Source organism: Schistocerca cancellata, chromosome 7 (assembly GCF_023864275.1).
Source record: "Schistocerca cancellata isolate TAMUIC-IGC-003103 chromosome 7, iqSchCanc2.1, whole genome shotgun sequence".
NCBI lineage: Eukaryota > Metazoa > Arthropoda > Insecta > Orthoptera > Acrididae > Schistocerca > Schistocerca cancellata.
Window position 1 is genome coordinate 288798937 of NC_064632.1, and position 19095 is coordinate 288818031.

General features: G+C 43.9%; 1 protein-coding gene across 1 annotated transcript in view; it reads left to right on the forward strand.

Annotated features, from left to right (window-relative positions):
• Window positions 1-695: 695 nt before the first annotated feature.
• Window positions 696-19095, forward strand: part of LOC126092242 (dipeptidase 1-like) — a 704929-nt gene continuing 686529 nt past the window's right edge. Inside the window, exon 1 of the mRNA XM_049907748.1 lies at window positions 696-806. The gene's annotated coding sequence lies outside the window, so the exon portion shown is untranslated. The remainder of the gene's footprint in view (window positions 807-19095) is intronic.

Consider the following 19095-nt stretch of genomic DNA (forward strand, 5'->3'; position numbering starts at 1 on the left):
TGTCACCACCACAGAGCTGCAGCCGCTTCATGGTTAAAATAGCCACGCACAGATACATATTTGACGACCGAAATTATCTTGCGATTTTCTCAGTAACGCATGAGAAGTATGAGCTACCGCTTACACATTTTGCTGTCCTCATGGAGTACTACGAGTGTACGAAGTTTACAGTATATCCGCGTTCCTAACGTCGTGGGCTCCCCTTGTGAGCCAACATTCGAGCATTGATGCTAGGAGAGAGGTCCACTACCACCTGTTGTGCGAACCGCATCCAAGGCCAGCCACTTCGTTGTCTTAGATTTGCCGTTCATATATACTAAGTAAATCTCGGCCATTGAAGCGTCTGGTTGTGGTTCATTGGCCTCGTATGTAGGCGCCTTAAGCTGCGCGCTCCCATCAAATGTGACCGTTGAAGTGCAACGTGTTGTTGTGTATGTTGGCAGGAGGCAGTTGCGATGCCGTCGCCGTGCGAGCCCGGGCCGTCGGCGGCCGCGCTGGTGTGCACGTGCGAACGCCGGCGCAGCCAGCCGCTGCCGCTGCCGCCGCGCGCGCCGCCCGCCCCCGCCGCCGCCGCCGCCGCCGCCCCCGCGCCGCCCCCGCACAAGGCGCCGCCGGCCCCCGTGCGCGGGCTGTGGTACGAGCGCCGCGGCTGCCCGCGCTCGCTGCTGCTCAAGGACGTGGCCGGGCCGGCCGGCGGCTCGGCGCCCTCGTCGGCGGCGGCGCCCGCGCTGCGCATCGAGACGTACCGCGCCGCGCCCGACGCCAAGAAGAAGCGCCGCCGCTGCTCCAAGGGCAAGTCCAAGCAGGTCAGTCCCCAGACGTCACCAGCTGTACTCATTACAGCAGGCGCTATTCACTTCACACTTCCCGCCCTTATGAAGGCCGTTTTATTATTGTTACATAAAAACACGGGAGAACTACCGTAAGTCAGTAACATCTTGCCACGATATTTCGGCACAAAGTCTTTTGGCCATCTTCAGGTGAGTACAGCTGTAGAAGTACTGGCGATCATATGGTGCAGACGAATAGCGAAATTCTGCATGACTCGCTGAAGTGTCGGAACGTAGATGCTGTCGATGATCTCCTGAAAGGCTGTTTTCAGCTCAGCAATGGTTTTGAGATTATTGCTGTAACCTTGTCGTTAATATAGCCGTTCTAAAGGGAGTCGTATATGTTCAGTTCCAGGGAATATGTTGGCCAATCAAGGCCCATACCAGTGGCCTCTGGGTACTCCAGAGCCTGAGTGCAGTCCCCAAAGTGCTTCTCCAGGACCTGAAATACTCTCCTGCTTGCATGAACCACATCTTGTAGAAATCGGAGATACTTCGATTAATGGAGATAAAACCAACTTCCAAAACCTTCACGTACTATTTAGCAGTCACCATGCTATCAAAGATATCGCATTGGTTATTCCGTGCCTGTACACTGCACACCACACGGTCACGCGCTGAGGGTGAAGAGACTTCTCGATCGCGAAATGCGGATTCTCTGTCCCCCAAATGCGCCAGGTTTGCTTATCGACGAACCCACCTAAAATAAAGTGAGCTTTGTCATTAAATCAGATCGTATTTACATCAAAGTCCTGTTCGTCAATTCTGTGGACAATAGTGTTGGTGAAACACAACCGCTCTTCGAGTGCCCTATGGCTGATGAGTTTGAATTTTGTATGGGAAGAGATGCAGGTCATCAACAACAATTTGTCGGAGTGCCTCCCGTTTCATTCCCACCTGTTATGAATCTCGTCTTTTCGATTTCCTAGGGCTGGTTTGAAACACATGTCTCCTCTACGTTTTCAGGCGTTTTCAGCCTTTTTTGACGACCGATTTTGCCAACAGTGTCATCACCATTGCTACCCATCCTTTAAACTGGCTGATAAAAATCTTGATTGTCAGCACACTTAGACCCCTTGTCTTCAGCTTGAACTCGGTGGCAAACTTCCTTTGAGCCTCAGTTGGGCTTTATTGGTCGCATATTAGACCTTCACAAGTGCTATACGCTCCAGCATTTTGTATCGTAACATTTTAACATGCATTCCGACAATTCTCATCGTGACCAGCGGCCCACCGTGCAATCTGAACGTCATAATGCAAACGGTTCAGAAATTATGAGATTTTATTTCTTACAGTTCAAGAATTGTCACCCTGTACGTATTTATTGCTGTCTTCTATTACTCCAACTCCTCATGCTCCCTCTCTCTACCTCTGTTCACTTCCCTCACCCCCCTCTCTCTGTCCACCTCCTCCACCCCCTCTCTCTGTCCACCTCCTCCAGCCCCCTATTCATCTCCTCCTGCCCTTCTCTGCTCCAGCCCCCCTTTCTCTGTCTGTCTGCTGCTCCCCATCTGTCATTTGCTCATCTCCCCTCTGCCAATCTGCTCCTTTCCACTCTGTACATAACTACCCTCCAACCTTCCGATTCCATTCACTCCTCTACTCTCTCTCCATATTCTCTCCTTCCACTCACTCCGCCCGTCTCTATCTCTTTCCTTTTTATAACTGTCCGCTCCTCATATCTTTCTCTCTCCATCTCTTGCTCTCTTCTCTCTCTCCGTCCATTTCCCCTTACCCTTCTACGGCTTCTCCGTCCCTCTATCTGTCTGTCCATCTCCTCCTCCCCCTTACTCTCTGCATAGTGATCCTTATCCCAATATAAAGCTGGCAATTCTTACCACTTTAGTTTCGTGTCTCGTATTTAGTACCAAACATGACTGAAATCATTGGAGGAGTTTAGGATGAGCTTTCTACCCGTAGCTTCGACCGCAGACACACGTCAAATATATCATCATCATCATCATCATATAAGACTGATTATGCCTTTCAGCGTTCAGTCTGGAGCATAGTCCCCCTTATAATATTCCTGCATGATCCCCTATTCAGTGCTAACAATGGTGCCTCTTCTGATGTTAAGCCTATTACTTCAAAATTATTCTTAACCGAATCAAGGTACCTTCTCCTTGGTCTATCATGACTCCTCCTAACCTCTACTGCTGAACCCATGAGTCTCTTGGGTAACCTTGCTTCTCCCGTGCGTGTAACATGACCCCACCATCTAAACCTGTTCGCCCTGACTGCTACATCTATAAAGTTTATTCCCAGTTTTTCTTTGATTTCCTCATTGTGGACACCCTTCTGCCATTGTTCCCATCTACTAGTACCTGCAATCATGCTAGCTACTTTCATATCCGTAACCGCAACCTTATAAGGTAACCTGAATCCACCCAGCTTTCACTCCCGTACAACAAAGTTGGTCGAAAGACTGAACGGTGCACAGATAACTTAGCCTTGGTACTGACTTCCTTCTTGCAGAAGAGAGTAGATCGTAGCTGAGCGCTCATTGCATTAGCTTTGCTACACTTCGTTTCCAGTTCTTTCACTTTATTGCCACCCTGTGAGAATATGCATCCTAAGTACTTGAAACCGTCCGCCTGTTCTAACTTTGTTCCTCCTATTTGGCACTCAATCCGTTTATATCTCTTTTCCATTGACGTTACTTTCGTTTTGGAGATGCTAATCTTCATACCATAGTCCTTACATTTCTGATCTAGCTCTGAAATATTACTTTGCAAACTTTCAACCGAATCTGCCATCACATCCACATATGCGAGACTGCTTATTTTGCGTTCACATATCTTAATCTCACCCAGCCAATTATTTTCAACATATGATCCATAAATAATATGAATGCGAGACTGCTTATTTTGCGTTCACATATCTTAATCTCACCCAGCCAGTTTATTATTTTCAACATATGATCCATAAATAATATGAACAACAGTGGAGACAGGTTGCAGCCCTGTCTTACCTCTGAAACTACTCTGAACCATGAACTCAATTTACCGTCAACTCTAACTGCTGCCTGCCTATCCATGTAAAGACCTTTAATTACTTGCAAAAGTTTGTCTCCTATTCCATAATCTCGTAGAACAGACAATAACTTCCTCCTAGGAACCAGGTCATATGCCTTTTCTGGGTCTATAAAGTATAGATAAAACTCCATGTTCCACTGGTAACACTTCTCCATTTTTTCCCGAAAGCTAAAGATCTGGTCCTGACAAACTCTAAGAGTCCTAAATCCACACTGATTTTCATCTAATTTGTGCTCAATTAATACCCGCACTTTCCTTGCAACAATACCTGAGAAGATTTTACACACAACGCTGATTAAAGAGATATCTCCGTAGTTGTTACAATCTTTTCTGTTTTCATGTTTAAAGATTGGTGTGATTACTGCTTTCGATCAGTCTGATGGAACCTGTCCCGACTCCCACGCCATTTCAATTATCCTGTGTAGCCATTTAAGACTTGATATTCCACTGTATTTGATGAGTTCCAACTTAATTTCATCCACCCCAGCTGCATTATTGCACTGCAATCTATTGACCATTTTGTCCACTTCCTCAAATGTGATCCTATTTCCATCATCATTCCTATCCCATTGTACATCGAAATCTGAAACATTACTGATGGTATTTTCACCTACATTGAAAAACTCTTCAAAATATTCCCTACATCAGCCCAAGGCATCAACAGGATTCACCAGCAGTTTTCCTGACCTGTCCAAAATACTTGTCATTTCCTTCTTACCTCCCTTTCTAAGACCGCTAATTACACTCCAGAATGGTTTTCCAGCAACTTGACCCTAAAGTCTCCAACCTGTTTCCAAAGTCTTCCCAAGATTTCTTCTTGGATGCTGCAATTATCTGTTTGGCTTTGTTTCTTTCTTCAACATAACTTTCTCTGCTACCTGAGTTTTAGTATGTAGCCATTTTTGATACGCCTTCTTTTTACTTTTACAGGCTGCCTTGACTGTGTCATTCCACCAAGCTGTTTGCTTCATCGTACCTTTACACACTACTGTTCCAAGACATTCTTTAGCCACTTCTAGTACTGTGTCCCTGTACCTTGTCTATTCCTTTTCCAATGACTGTAATTGACTACATTCAACTAACTGGTACCTTTCTGAGATAACTGTTATGTAGTTGTCCCTGATTTCCTTATCCTGAAGTTTCTCCACTCTTATCCTCCTACATATGGACTTGACCTCCTGCACTTTCGGCCTCACAATACCAATTTCACTGCAGATTAAATAGTGATCAGTGTCATCAACGAATCCCCTGAATACACGTGTGCCCCTCACAGCCTTCCTGAATTCGTGATCTGTTATTATATAGTCAATAACAGATCTGGTTCCCCTGCCTTCCCAAGAATACTGGTGCATGTTCTTATGTTCAAAGAAGGAATTTGTGATTACTAAGCCAATACTGACACAGAAATCCTAGAGTTGTTTCCCGTTCCTGTTGGCCTCCATATCCTCTCCAAATTTACACATAACCTTTTCATACCCTTCTGTTCGATTTCCAATCCTGGCATTAAAATCACCCATGGTCAGAAACTGTCCTTGTCCTTTACTCTAACAACTACATCACTGAGTGCGTCATAAAAACTATCCATCTTATTTTGATCTGTCTCTTCACAATGCGAATATACTGACACAATCCTAATTTTCTTGTTAGACACTGTCAAATCCGTGCACATCAGTCGTTAGTTTGTATACCTTATTGCAACTACGCTGGGTTCCATTTCTTTCCTGATGTAAAGCCCTGCACCCCATTGTGCCATTCCTGCTTTGACTCCTGACAGGTAGACCTTGCATTCTCCCACTTCCTTTTCTTTCTCACCCCTTACCCGAATGTAACTAACAGCTAAAACGTCCAACGCCATCTTACTTGCAGCCTCTGCCAGCTCTACCTTCTTCCCAGAGTAGCCCCCATTGATATTAACAGTTCCCTGTCTCGTTATCATTCGTTTGCCGAGTCGTATCTTAGGAGTCCTTTTTTGTCAATTAGAGGTGGGACTCCGTCACCTCCAATGGTCCGAGGCATTTTGCTCTGATTGTTGCCAGCATCATATTTAAAGTACCAGTGAAGCAGGTTGCTAGCTTTACTTGCCCCGGGTCTCATTGAGTCAAATATATTTCGTATATATTTAATATATTTGACACTGATCTCTACAGAATTTCACCCTGTTTCCTTTCCACGAAGCACAATGTTTATGACGTCGTATCTCTTGAACTAAGAGATACACAACTGAATTTTTCTGGTACACTCAGTGGTATATTCGAAAACACGCTGAAAAAGTGTCATAAAAAAATTTAGTAGTAAAGAAGTAATAAACTGAAAGGTCATGCTTCATGTGGCAGTTTTACTACATGAACAGCATGTAGTAAGCGATAAACATCATTGTATCGGGACTAACAGTACAAAATGTTTCGTAAAGAATTGAAATTATATGCAAAGTTTGTTGCAAGTTACAACCACATGAATAAAGTACAGGTATTCACGCGTCGTGAGATACACTACTTTCTCAGTCCAATTCCTGTCTCAGGCCTTTCATCTCACATTTTATCCTATTTAAGTACTAAATTTGGATATGAGACTCTCTTGCTTCGTTTACTTTCCGATTACATGAGTGGATTACATGAGTGGTAAGGGGTCGCTTGTAGCAACGTGGGGTACCCACCTCTCTATACCTAAAACATTTTTCCTTGTAGTAGTCCTTCCCATTAAATGTATCTCGGGTGAAAACTGGAGGAGATTTCCTACGCTTTGGAAGAGCTGGCGGTCACTCAGAAGGCAGCTCTTACGCTAGCAGGCCACACAGTCACGCGAGGCTTGTAGGAATTATCTTCCTGCTCAGCCTCCACAGACAAAGAGTGGTGAAATTAAAGACTGCTATCCTCTATAGGGGTAGCGCCGTGGTCTAGGGGTAGCGTCTTAGATTCATCATCAAAACGTCTTCGGTCCCGGGTTCGATCCCCGCCACTGCCTAAACTTTGATAAATAATCAGCGTTGGCGGCCGAAGACTTCCGGCATAAGAAGTCAGCCTCATTCTGCCAACGGTCTTGTCAAAGAGGGCGGAGGAGCGGATAGAGGTTCAGGGCACTCTCTTGTCCTAGGGGTGGGAAATTGCCTCTGAAGGAGGAAGAATCAGCAATGATCAACGACATGAGGATGCAGAAGGCAATGGAAACCACGGCATTAAAGACACGTAACGTGTATCCACAGGACATGTGGCCTGTATTTGAAGAAGTGTCATGATGATCTCTCCATTCGCAAAAGATTCCGGAATAGTCCCCCATTCGAATCTCCGGGAAGGGACTACCAAGGGAGAGGTTACCATTAGAAAAAGACTGAATAATCTACGAAAGGATAACGTTCTACGAGTCGGGGCGTGGAATGTCAGAAGCTTGGACGTGGTAGGGAAACTAGAAAATCTGAAAAGGGAAATGCAAAGGCTCAATCTAGATATAGTAGGGGTCAGTGAAGTGAAGTGGAAGGAAGACAAGGATTTCTGGTCAGATGAGTATCGGGTAATATCAACAGCAGCAGAAAATGGTATAACAGGTGTAGGATCCGTTATAAATAGGAAGGTAGGGCAGAGGGTGTGTTACTGTGAACAGTCCAGTGACCGAGTTGTTCTAATCAGAATCGACAGCAGACCAACACCGACAACGATAGTTCAGATATACATGCCGACGTCGCAAGCTGAAGACGAACAGATAGAGAAAGTGTATGAGGATACTGAAAGGGTAATGCAGTATGTAAAGGGGGACGAAAATCTAATAGTCATGGGCGACTGGAATGCAGTTGTAGGGGAAGGAGTAGAAGAAAAGGTTACAGGAGAATATGGGCTTGGGACAAGGAATGAAAGAGGAGAAAGTCTAATTGAGTTCTCTAACAAGTTTCAGCTAGTAATAGCGAATACCCTGTTCAAGAATCACAAGAGGAGGAGGTATACTTGGAAAAGGCCGGGAGATACGGGAAGATTTCAATTAGATCACAACATGGTCAGACAGAGATTCCGAAATCAGATACTGGATTGTAAGGCACACCCAGGAGCAGATATAGACTCAGATCACAATATAGTAGTAATGAAGAGTAGGCTGAAGTTCAAGACATTAGTCAGGAAGAATCAATACGCAAAGAAATGGGATACGGAAGTACTAAGGAATGACGAGATACGTTTGAAGTTCTCTAACGCTATAGATACAGCAATAAGGAATAGCGCAGTAGGAAGTGCAGTTGAAGAGGAATGGACATCTCTAAAAAGGGCCATCGCAAAAATTGGGGAGGAAAACATAGGTACAAAGAAGGTAGCTGTGAAGAAACCATGGGTAACAGAAGAAATACTTCAGTTGATTGATGAAAGGAGGAAGTACAAAGATGTTCCGGGAAAATCAGGAATACAGAAATACAAGTCGCTGAGGAATGAAATAAATAGGAAGTGCACGGAAGCTAAGACGAAATGTCTGCAGGAAAAATACGAAGACATCCAAAAAGATACGATTGTCGGTAGGAGAGACTCAGCATACAGGAAAGTCAAAACAACCTTTGTTGTGCAACGGGAATTCCACTGTTAAATGCAGAGGAGAGAGCAGATAGGTGCAAAGAATACATTGAAAGCCTCTATGAGGGTGAAGATTTGTCTGATGTGATAGAAGAAGAAACAGGAGTCAATTTAGAAGAGATAGGGGATCCAGATCAAATGGTTCAAATGGCTCTGAGCACTATGGGACTCAACATCTTAGGTCATAAGTCCCCTAGAACTTAGAACTACTTAAACCTAACGAACCTAAGGACATCACACACACCCATGCCCGAGGCAGGATTCGAACCTGCGACCGTAGCAGTCCCGCGGTTCCGGACTGCAGCGCCAGAACCGCACGGCCACCGCGGCCGGCAGGGGATCCAGTATTAGAATCGGAATTTAAAAGAGCTTTGGAGGACTTACGGTCAAATAAGGCAAAAGGGATAGATAACATACCATCAGAATTTCTAAGATCATTGGGAGAAGTGGCAACAAATCGACTATTAACGTTGGTGTGTAGAATATATGAGTCTGGCGATATGCCATCTGACTTTCGGAAAAGCATCATCCACACAATTCCGAAAACGGCAAGAGCTGACAAGTGCGACAATTATCGCACAGTCAGCTTAACAGCTCATGCATCGAAGCTGCTTACAAGAATAATATACAGAAGAATGGAAAAGAAAATTGAGAATGCGCTAGGTGACGATCAGTCTGGCTTTAGGAAAAGTAGAGGGACGAGAGAGGCAATTCTGACGTTAGGGCTAATAATGGAAGCAAGGCTAAAGAAAAATCAAGACACTTTCATAGGATTTGTCGACCTGGATAAAGCGCTCGACAATATAAAATGGTGCAAGCTGTTCGAGATTCTGAAAAAAGTAGTGGTAAACTATAGGGAGAGACGGGTCATATACAATATGTACAACAACCAAGAGGGAATAATAAGAGTGGACGATCAAGAACGAAGTGCTCGTATTAAGAAGGGTGTTAGACAAGGCTGTAGCCTTTCGCCCCTACTCTTCAATCTGTACATCGAGGAAGCAATGATGGAAATAACACAAAGGTTCAGGAGTGGAATTAAAATACAAGATGAAAGGATATCAATGATACGATTCGCTTATGACATTGCTATCCCGAGTGAAAGTGAAAAAGAATTAAATGATCTGCTGAACGGAATGAACAGTCTAATGAGTACACAGTATGGTTTGAGAGTAAATCGGAGAAAGACGAAGGTAATGAGATGTAGTAGAAATGAGAACAGCGAGAAACTTAACATCAGGATTGATGGTCACGAAGTCAATGAAGTTAAGGAATTCTGCTACCTAGGCAGTAAAATAACCAATGACGGACGGAGCAAAGAGGACATCAAAAGCAGACTCGCTATGGCGAAAAAGGCATTTCTGACCAAGAGAAGTCTACTAATATCAAATACCAGCTTAATTTGAGGAAGAAATTTCTGAGGATGTACTTCTGGAGTACAGCATTGTATGGTAGTGAAACATGGACTGTGGGAAAACCGGAACATAAGATAATCGAAGCATTTGAGATGTGGTGCTATAGACGAATGTTGAAAATTAGGTGGACTGATAAGGTAAGGAATGAGGAGGTCCTACGCAGAATCGGAGAGGAAAGGAATATGTGGAAAACACTGATAAGGAGAAGGGACAGGATGATAGGACATCTGCTAAGACATGAGAGAATGACTTCCATGGTACTAGAGGGAGCTGTAGAGGGCAAAAGCTGTAGAGAAAGACAGAGATTGGGATACGTCAAGCAAATAATTGAGGACGTAGGTTGCAAGTGCTACTCTGAGATGAAGAGGTTAGCACAGGAAAGGAATTGGTGGCGGGCCGCATCAAACCAGTCAGTAGACTGATGACCAAAAAAAAAAAAAACAAAAACTCCTCTATAGCAGACATGGAAACTACTGCCGGAAGGGGTGAGAACTCTGCATGTTAGTAGCCTTTGGGTGAAGGCCTCAGCTGTCCACTTGCCGCTATTCTCCTGTGTGTGATCTCCAGGCTTGTCTCTTCAAGCAAAATAAATAGCCACTCGTGAGTCTGCAAATTTCCAATCTCTTCCGTTCCCGTGGAAATGCTCCGCAAACAAATTTTCCAGAAATTCCGACAAAGAAGTCCATACGTAGGAACGGGGGGCGACTCGTTCCCCATTTCTTTATAAGCGTATCCCATTGTCCGACACATGCTTATCTTGACGCTGGGAGCCAGGGAACGGACTTCCAGAACACAGTTTGGAGGAGTACTTAGATCTTTTCTGGGATTGGCTAGAAAAGATGTGCTTTCCCGGGGTCTACAGGAAATCTGCCTAACTGTTAGAGGGGCATTAGGATTCGTATTCGGATCGGTACGGGTTTTCTGATTCGAGTAATCAAGAGGGTAATGAGATCCGCTATACGTAATGACATAAAATCTGCTGTCAGTAACAGTTAGCAGCGGCCGATTTTGGTGCATCCCGACTTGTCGGCAGCCACATCAATGGCGATCATAGTAAGATAACACCTGCAATAAACGCTTCCGACTTCGGAAATCGTGACATATTGAAGAAAGAGAAGCTCATTCCTGGTTGCTGTTGTTTGAGCTTCCTTTCATGATATACACGCTTCACGCACTGCTATGCAAGTTTTTCTGCAGTCTGATTCTTGGTTCAAAGGGGACTCCTTTCGTAACCACTCACCTTTCGTTTCGTAATCGAGTTAGCTCATTGGAGCTCACCCGCCTAGTGACGTTTCTTTCTGAGTCTTCCGTTATTCATTGGTCTGTTGTGTGTTTATGTTCGAATTAATACTTTTTCGTGTAATTACATAATTTTGCAATCGGGGTTGAAAGCATAATTTATGTCATTCATGTGTCTGGGCACCATCTTGGTTGTAAGTGTCCAGTACCATGACTGATTGCGATGCTAATAACCATTAATTTCCTTATCATTTTCTATTTTAATTGTGTAACTTCATTCTCGAATTGTTGTATAGCCTCGACATTTAAGTGTCCTGATTGATTATTGCAAGCTGTTTAAATAAATATTATTTTAACAGACCAATCTCTATCATTCAGCAACCATTAGACTAAATTTTTCTACTGAAATTCCCAGGTTTCCAACCACAGGCAATAGACGATGCCCTTGAAGAGAGAAATCAGAACAACTTCTTATTAAACTTAAATTAAAGTGATGAAATGCAGCGTTTGGCAAAGTGACAGAGGACCAAATAAATACGTGAAATCAGTGTTACGTACTTACAACTAACGGAAGAGGTGAGACTGTCCTAAAGACTCAGGAAATGATTTCAAAATTAATCTATACGGGAAACAAGCTTATGACAAAAACAAGCTTATGTATTATACAGAGAAAAATGTTGCCTCACACACCACAGAAATTTTGGGAGGCTAAACTCATTTACATCTTTCGCAGAAAAGTGCTAGCATCAAATAAGCATTGTGTTTAACACGGAGTTTTTAGTAAATGGTGTGGTTACTAGTTGCGTCAAGCGTAAGTTTAAAACTTTAGCTTGGAGTGCAAACGGTGTTAAAGTCAAGTACGAACGTTTACACGCGATACGTGAGGTTCGCTTGGCGTATAAATCCAAGAATTACGCTGGGGTTACGCATATATAAGGAAATAAATCTGAAAATCGTCAAGTGATCAATATGAGTTATATACTCATTTTTCACCGGCCGTATAACTTTTTTTAAGACACCTACTCAGCTCCAATACGGTACTACATTGTAATGCCACATTAATAGTTACAGGACTTTCACTAGGCTTCTATCGGGCAAATGGAACCTTAAAGACGATAACTAGACAGAAATACACGACACTGCCTGACTCTTTCCAAGACTTGCTCAACTGTCATTCAACTAAATAAAGATTAGCCGTGAAAAACCTGCGCTATATTCCAGTTCAGAACCCCGCAGGTGATACCACCGGATAATATGGAATACTTGCCCAGGTATGTAAGGGGCTCGAAGTCTTCTTAAGTAACTAGACCCAGTATTCTGTCCTAGAAGGAAAGTGTTCATCAGAGATAAGAGTGTCGCCTGGAGTGCTCCAGATAAGTGTAGCAGCACCGCTGTTAGTTTCTATAAACATAAATGATCTAGCAGACAGGTAAGCAACAGTCTGTGGTTTTTTGCTGATGATGCTGTGGCGTATGGCTGTAGAATGATACAAGACAGACAAAACTTCTACTTGGTGTGATAAATGGCACCTACTTCTAAATGTAGAAAAATGCAAGTTAACGCAGATGATTGGTAAAATGTAACCTCCAATGATCGAGTGCAGCATTACTAGCGGGGTACTTGACAGAGTCGCGTCGATTAAATATCTAGCCCTAACGTTGCAAAGCAATATGAAGTGGAATGAGCACGTAAGGATTATAGTAGGGTAGGTGAATCCCTCGACTTCGGTTTATTGTGCGAATTTTAGGAAAGTGTGGTTCATCTATAAAAGAGGCTGTGCGTAGGACAGTGCTGCGAAACATTGTTGAGTATGTTCCTCTGCCGGCCTCTGGTGGCCGAGCGGTTCTAGGCACTTCAGTCTGCAACCGCGCGACCGCAACGGTCGCCTCGGGCATGAATGTGAGTGATGTCCTTAGGTTAGTTAGGTTTAAGTACTTCTAAGTTCTAGGGGACTGATGACCTCAGATGTTAAGTCCCATAGTGCTCAGAGCCATTTGCACCATTTTTGAACTGTTCCTCTGTTTGCGATCCCTTCCAGGTCTGATTAAAGAAAGACATCGAAGCAACTCAGAGACAGGCTGCAAGATTTATTATCGGTAGGTTCTAACAACCCGCAAATATTCCGCAGATGTTTCGGAAACTCAAACTGGAATCACTGGAGGGAAAGCGACGTTCTCTTCGAGGAGCACTCTTAAGAAAATCTGGATTCTACTGCTGCCAAGATACATTTAGCGTTAGGACCATCAAGATAAGTTTAGAGAGATTAGGGCTTGTACGGACGCATGAAGACAGTTATTCCCTCGCTCTGTTTGCGAGTAGAAAATGAAATACAATGTCTGGTATTGGTACAGGATACCGCCCGCCACGCACCATACGGTGACTTGCGGAGTATGTATATAGATGTAGATTAGATACAGGTCACTTAAAACGAAGAAACCCCAAGTGAAAAGGTCGTTACTGCGAGATATGTAAGTTAACTGATGCATTTTTAAGAAGCTATACACGTTTTTGATGAACATCTGAAACAGTGGAACAGTTCCACAAGAATGGAAATTTACACGGATACTCAGCGTATATGGAAATTAACAACCTAAACAGTAAAGACTAAAGAGACATATTTATATTGCCATACACATAAAAATGCTTTTAAATCTCTCTTAAACCGTTTGGACAACAGACTGTTCATCTAAGTAATGATTGACAAGTGAGAAGGGTCAATCTTGCTATGAACGGCACAAGGATACGCCGATTTGCAAGCACATTTGCCACCCTCGTGGACTTGAAATCTATGGCAGGGGCCCTGATAGCCAGTTCTGAGACTCTGAAAGAGTTCTCACAAATACAACATCGAAAGCAAAATTCTTTGTTGAATTGTGTGAGTTTTCTGGGTAGGTAGAGGTGTTCGACGAGGAGACGGTCGCCACCTCTGGAATGTAACATAGATCAGAATAGATTAGACGCATTTTTGGTCCATAAATTCATAGTGAGGAAATCCTCAAAAATCTGCACTTGTAAAACAAGAATACACATTCACGAAAAAAGAGATATGTCCCTTCCATAGATGCGAAGTGAAATAAATGGCCTCCATGGATGTGGGTAACATTTATAAAAATATTAGACATATTTTCCTTGCATAAGGTACTAAATATGTAAATGGACATTACACTGAAGTGCAGATGACATTTCTTTGCGTATTAAAACTACGCATGATCGAAGATAAAATCAGTTTAAACACTTATTTACATTGATCAAATTAATGAACCGATGATGCAAATACGTCAGAATTTACAAAATTCGCTTTTATTTATAGTACCAATAATGTGTCCTCATCAGTCGGTCCTGCTTCGATACAAGTCAAAGGAAAAGGATTTAACCTCAATAAATCATTTAGGCGCCTTCTGTTGTTAAGCTATCTATGGCTGCTGGCAAGTTGTTGAAAACGTGTGCTGTCAACATTTTTTTTAAAATCCAGCACTGTTTCCAAGACAGAACTGTTGAATTCAAAAGAAATTTATTGCTTACGACAAAGGAATAAATATTTTGGGAAGATGTTCCTGAACAGCCCTCTGCAGGATGTTATTGGATTCACGTTTCTGACTCGGAAATCTTTACCTTGGCTTGACGAGTTAACCTAAAAGTGATTCCATACGACATTGTATATTTAAAGTGAGCGTAGTATGCTAGTCTCTTAATTGTTATATCACCTACGTCTGACAAAATTCGTGTTGCAAATAAAGATTTCTTCAGCACCTGCCGCAATTCAGCAGTTCAGTGGTACGTGGTATTAGCAAGCTGTAAGCCCAAGAAAACAACACTCTTAACTTCTTCTCTGTGCTTTTCGTTATATTTTAGGCACATACTTTGAGAAAACATACTGTGTACCTTCCCAAAGTTTAGTGACGAGTAAGTGGCTTGGAAACATATATTAATAATCAGAAAAATGCTATTACTACTTTTTCTAAAAGTACATTGCATTTGCCACTTCTTGCTGTGTTTTTATCATCTGTAAACAACACGCCTCCGTAGCAGTGGTCGCTAAGGCATGCTTTTGCGGAGGCGCTCGAATCGGGCGTAGGCCGCTTCGAATCCTAGTGATGGGTGAAAGTTTTACTACGATTATTGGTTGGCAAGCAGGGCGAAGTGTTGAGATGCTGGCGTAAAGGCCATGATCACTACTCGTAGTATTTGCGCCAACATCGTGGATGAATTCCAAATGTCTCCGCAGCGTCTCAGGAAGTGAGAGTATGTTACACTGTTGATGATGATTCGTTCGTCGGATAAGGACGCAAAGCTCCGTGGCCCCTTTGCTGCTTTTCGAGAGCAGTGGGCCATATGCCGCCAGCGGGTTTCAACCTCTCCCTTCGCTCATTATCTCCGACACGGACAGGCCACTACACTCCACACAAGCACACAATAAAGTTACCTATACTTAACAGATAAACTTATCACACAAATCTTATACTTCACGAAGGACAGGAAAAACCTTTCCATTTACGGGGGCTGAACCTGCCCTTCGGGGTCTCCCAGCCATTCATGCCATAAGACTTTATTATTTATGTGCAAACAAAGCAAACTTCGTTTCTCGTAATGATACCGATGATACATCATTAATATACAGAAAAAAAGTAAAAGTACTAAACCGGAATCTTCTGGAGCTCCATACGTAATTAGCTTCGACTTGGATTGTGACTGCTTCATACAGGTCTCCTCCTTATTTACGCCCTCTGTTTCCTCTCAAAGATAAGACCTGAATGATTTTTCAGCATTTGTTAGTACACTGTTATATTCTACGACATTTAAAAGAATAATGTGATTACATAGTCGTAAGAGTATGATGAAAAGGCATCAAAAGTTTAAATACAGTGGCTGCTTTGAATGCAAAATTAATGTCAAATGTAATTATCTGGCCCATTAATGCCCTCGCTGCCTGCGCTACCCTACATTTTATGTCCTTGCTTCCATCTAGTGTTATATTTTTTTACAGTTTCCTTCCTTCGTCAGCTTAGTGGTCCTCAATACTGATGTTCGGTCTATTCTCAATCCATAGTCTGTATTCATTAGACTATTCATTTCACTCTACGGGTCTGGTAAATCAATTCTTTTTCGCTGTCGATTGCAAAGTCATCACTGAATCTTGTCATTGGTATTCTTTCGGCCTAAATTTTAATTCCACTCTTTTATTTCCGTAACTGCTTAGTCGATTATAGATTGAACAGTGTCTTACGCTCTTTTTACTCCACGAACTTCTTTCGCGATATCATTGTTTCCTCTTGTCTCTTGTATATATTGTACACTCCTGGAAATTGAAATAAGAACACCGTGAATTCATTGTCCCAGGAAGGGGAAACTTTATTGACACATTCCTGGGGTCAGATACATCACATGATCACACTGACAGAACCACAGGCACATAGACACAGGCAACAGATCATGCACAATGTCGGCACTAGTACAGTGTATATCCACCTTTCGCAGCAATGCAGGCTGCTATTCTCCCATGGAGACGATCGTAGAGATGCTGGATGTAGTCCTGTGGAACGGCTTGCCATGCCATTTCCACCTGGCGCCTCAGTTGGACCAGCGTTCGTGCTGAACGTGCAGACCGCGTGAGACGACGCTTCATCCAGTCCCAAACATGCTCAATGGGGGACAGATCCGGGAATCTTGCTGGCCAGGGTAGTTGACTTACACCTTCTAGAGCACGTTGGGTGGCACGGGATACATGCGGACGTTCATTGTCCTGTTGGAACAGCAAGTTCCCTTGCCGGTCTAGGAATGGTAGAACGATGGGTTCGATGACGGTTTGGATGTACCGTGCACTATTCAGTGTCCCCTCGACGATCACCAGTGGTGTACGGCCAGTGTAGGAGATCGCTCCCTACACCATGATGCCGGGTGTTGGCCCTGTGTGCCTCGGTCGTATGCAGTCCTGATTGTGGCGCTCACCTGCACGGCGCCAAACACGCATACGACCATCATTGGCACCAAGGCAGAAGCGACTCTCATCGCTGAAGACGACACGTTTCCATTCGTCCCTCCATTCACGCCTGTCGCGACACCACTGGAGGCGGGCTGCACGATGTTGGAGCGTGAGCGGAAGACGGCCTAACGGTGTGCGGGACCGTAGCCCAGCTTCATGGAGACGGTTGCGAATGGTCCTCGCCGATACCCCAGGAGCAACAGTGTCCCTAATTTGCTGGGAAGTGGCGGTGCGGTCCCCTACGGCACTGCGTAGGATCCTACGGTCTTGGCGTGCATCCGTGCGTCGCTGCGGTCCGGTCCCAGGTCGTCGGGCACGTGCACCTTCCGCCGACCACTGGCGACAACATCGATGTACTGTGGAGACCTCACGCCCCACGTGTTGAGCAATTCGGCGGTACGTCCACCCGGCCTCCCGCATGCCCACTATACGCCCTCGCTCAAAGTCCGTCAACTGCACATACGGTTCACGTCCACGCTGTCGCGGCATGATACCAGTGTTAAAGACTGCGATGGAGCTCCGTATGCTACGGCAAACTGGCTGACACTGACGGCGGCGGTGCACAAATGCTGCGCAGCTAGCGCCATTCGACGGCCAACACCGCGGTTCCTGGTGTGTCCGCTGTGCCGTGCGTGTGATCATTGCTTGTACAGCCCTCTCGCAGTGTCCGGAGCAAGTATGGTGGGTCTGACACACCGGTGTCAATGTGTTCTTTTTTCCATTTCCAGGAGTGTATTTTGTTTGTCCTTCCCTGTTGATTACCTATCAACCCTTTCTCACAATTTCGAACATCCTCCAACACTTCAATCGTCGAATGCTTTTTCGCTGTCGAAAAATAATGTGATCTGCTTTGATTTTTCTAAATACTCGCTTCCATTATCAAACGAAACATCAGGACCGACTCTACCCTGCCTTTAACTGTAAGGAAGCCAAATTTCTTCGTTTAATTTATCGTCAGTTACCTTTCCCATTATTGTGTACAGTATACTTGACAGCAACGTAGACGAATGAGTCATTAAGCTGATTACCCACTAGTTCTCTCATTTATCTGCCCTTGCTATCTTCGTGATTCTGTGGATGTTATACTTCGAAAGTCTTAGGTTATGTCTCCAGATTCATAGATTCTGCACTCCTACATGAAGTCAGTTGGTTGCCACATCTCACAACGAATTTCCCCAATTCCGAAACAATGTTATTTATCACTTCTGCCTTATTTGGTCGCCTGCCCTCATTCGCTCTATTAAATTCTGACCCTAACACTGGATCCACTATGTCTTCCATATCGACGTCTACTACTTCCACAGTCACGACACCAGACAAGTACTCCCCGTGGTAGAAGCCTTCAGTGTGCTTCTTCCGCTTAATTGCCCTCTCCTGTGCGTATAACAGTGGTACTCCGATAGCATTCTTACTATTGACGTCATTGGTTTTGATGTAACCGGTGTATCTGGCATTTCTGTGTGCTGAATCAGTCCATCCGACGACCATTACTTTACGATTTCTTCACGTTTTTCCTGTGTCAAATTCTCTTTAGCTTCCCTGCACTGCCTATGTACTTCACACCCAAGTGACTTACATTTCTATATTGCTGACTTTCCTTGAACATTCTTTTTTACTTCCTCCTTCCGCGGCTCTCTTGAAGTACTTCTTATTTTAATGTTCAGTCGCAGTTATCTTCCTTTTATCTAAGTGTGTCTGTTCAGCTTCGGTTGCCTATTTTGTAGACATTCATTTCTCTTCAACTCAAATGCCTAGTGTCGCATTTGTTACTGCAATATCTACAGCCTTAGAGAACTTCACACACATCTCGTCATTTCGAAGAACTTCAGTATGCCATTTATTTGCTCACTGATTCTTTCGGACGATTTTCTTAAATTTCAGAATACTATTCATCATTACTAAATCGTGATCTGGATCTTATTCCAGAATCTCTGACTGTTGTGGTTTGGCAAGACAGCCAACCCACTATGACAGGAAGCCGAAAGACACGCGTTAAGCTCACGCAGGCTGGCGTGAGGTCTGGAACAGGTCAAGTAATTGAGACTAGCAAATAAA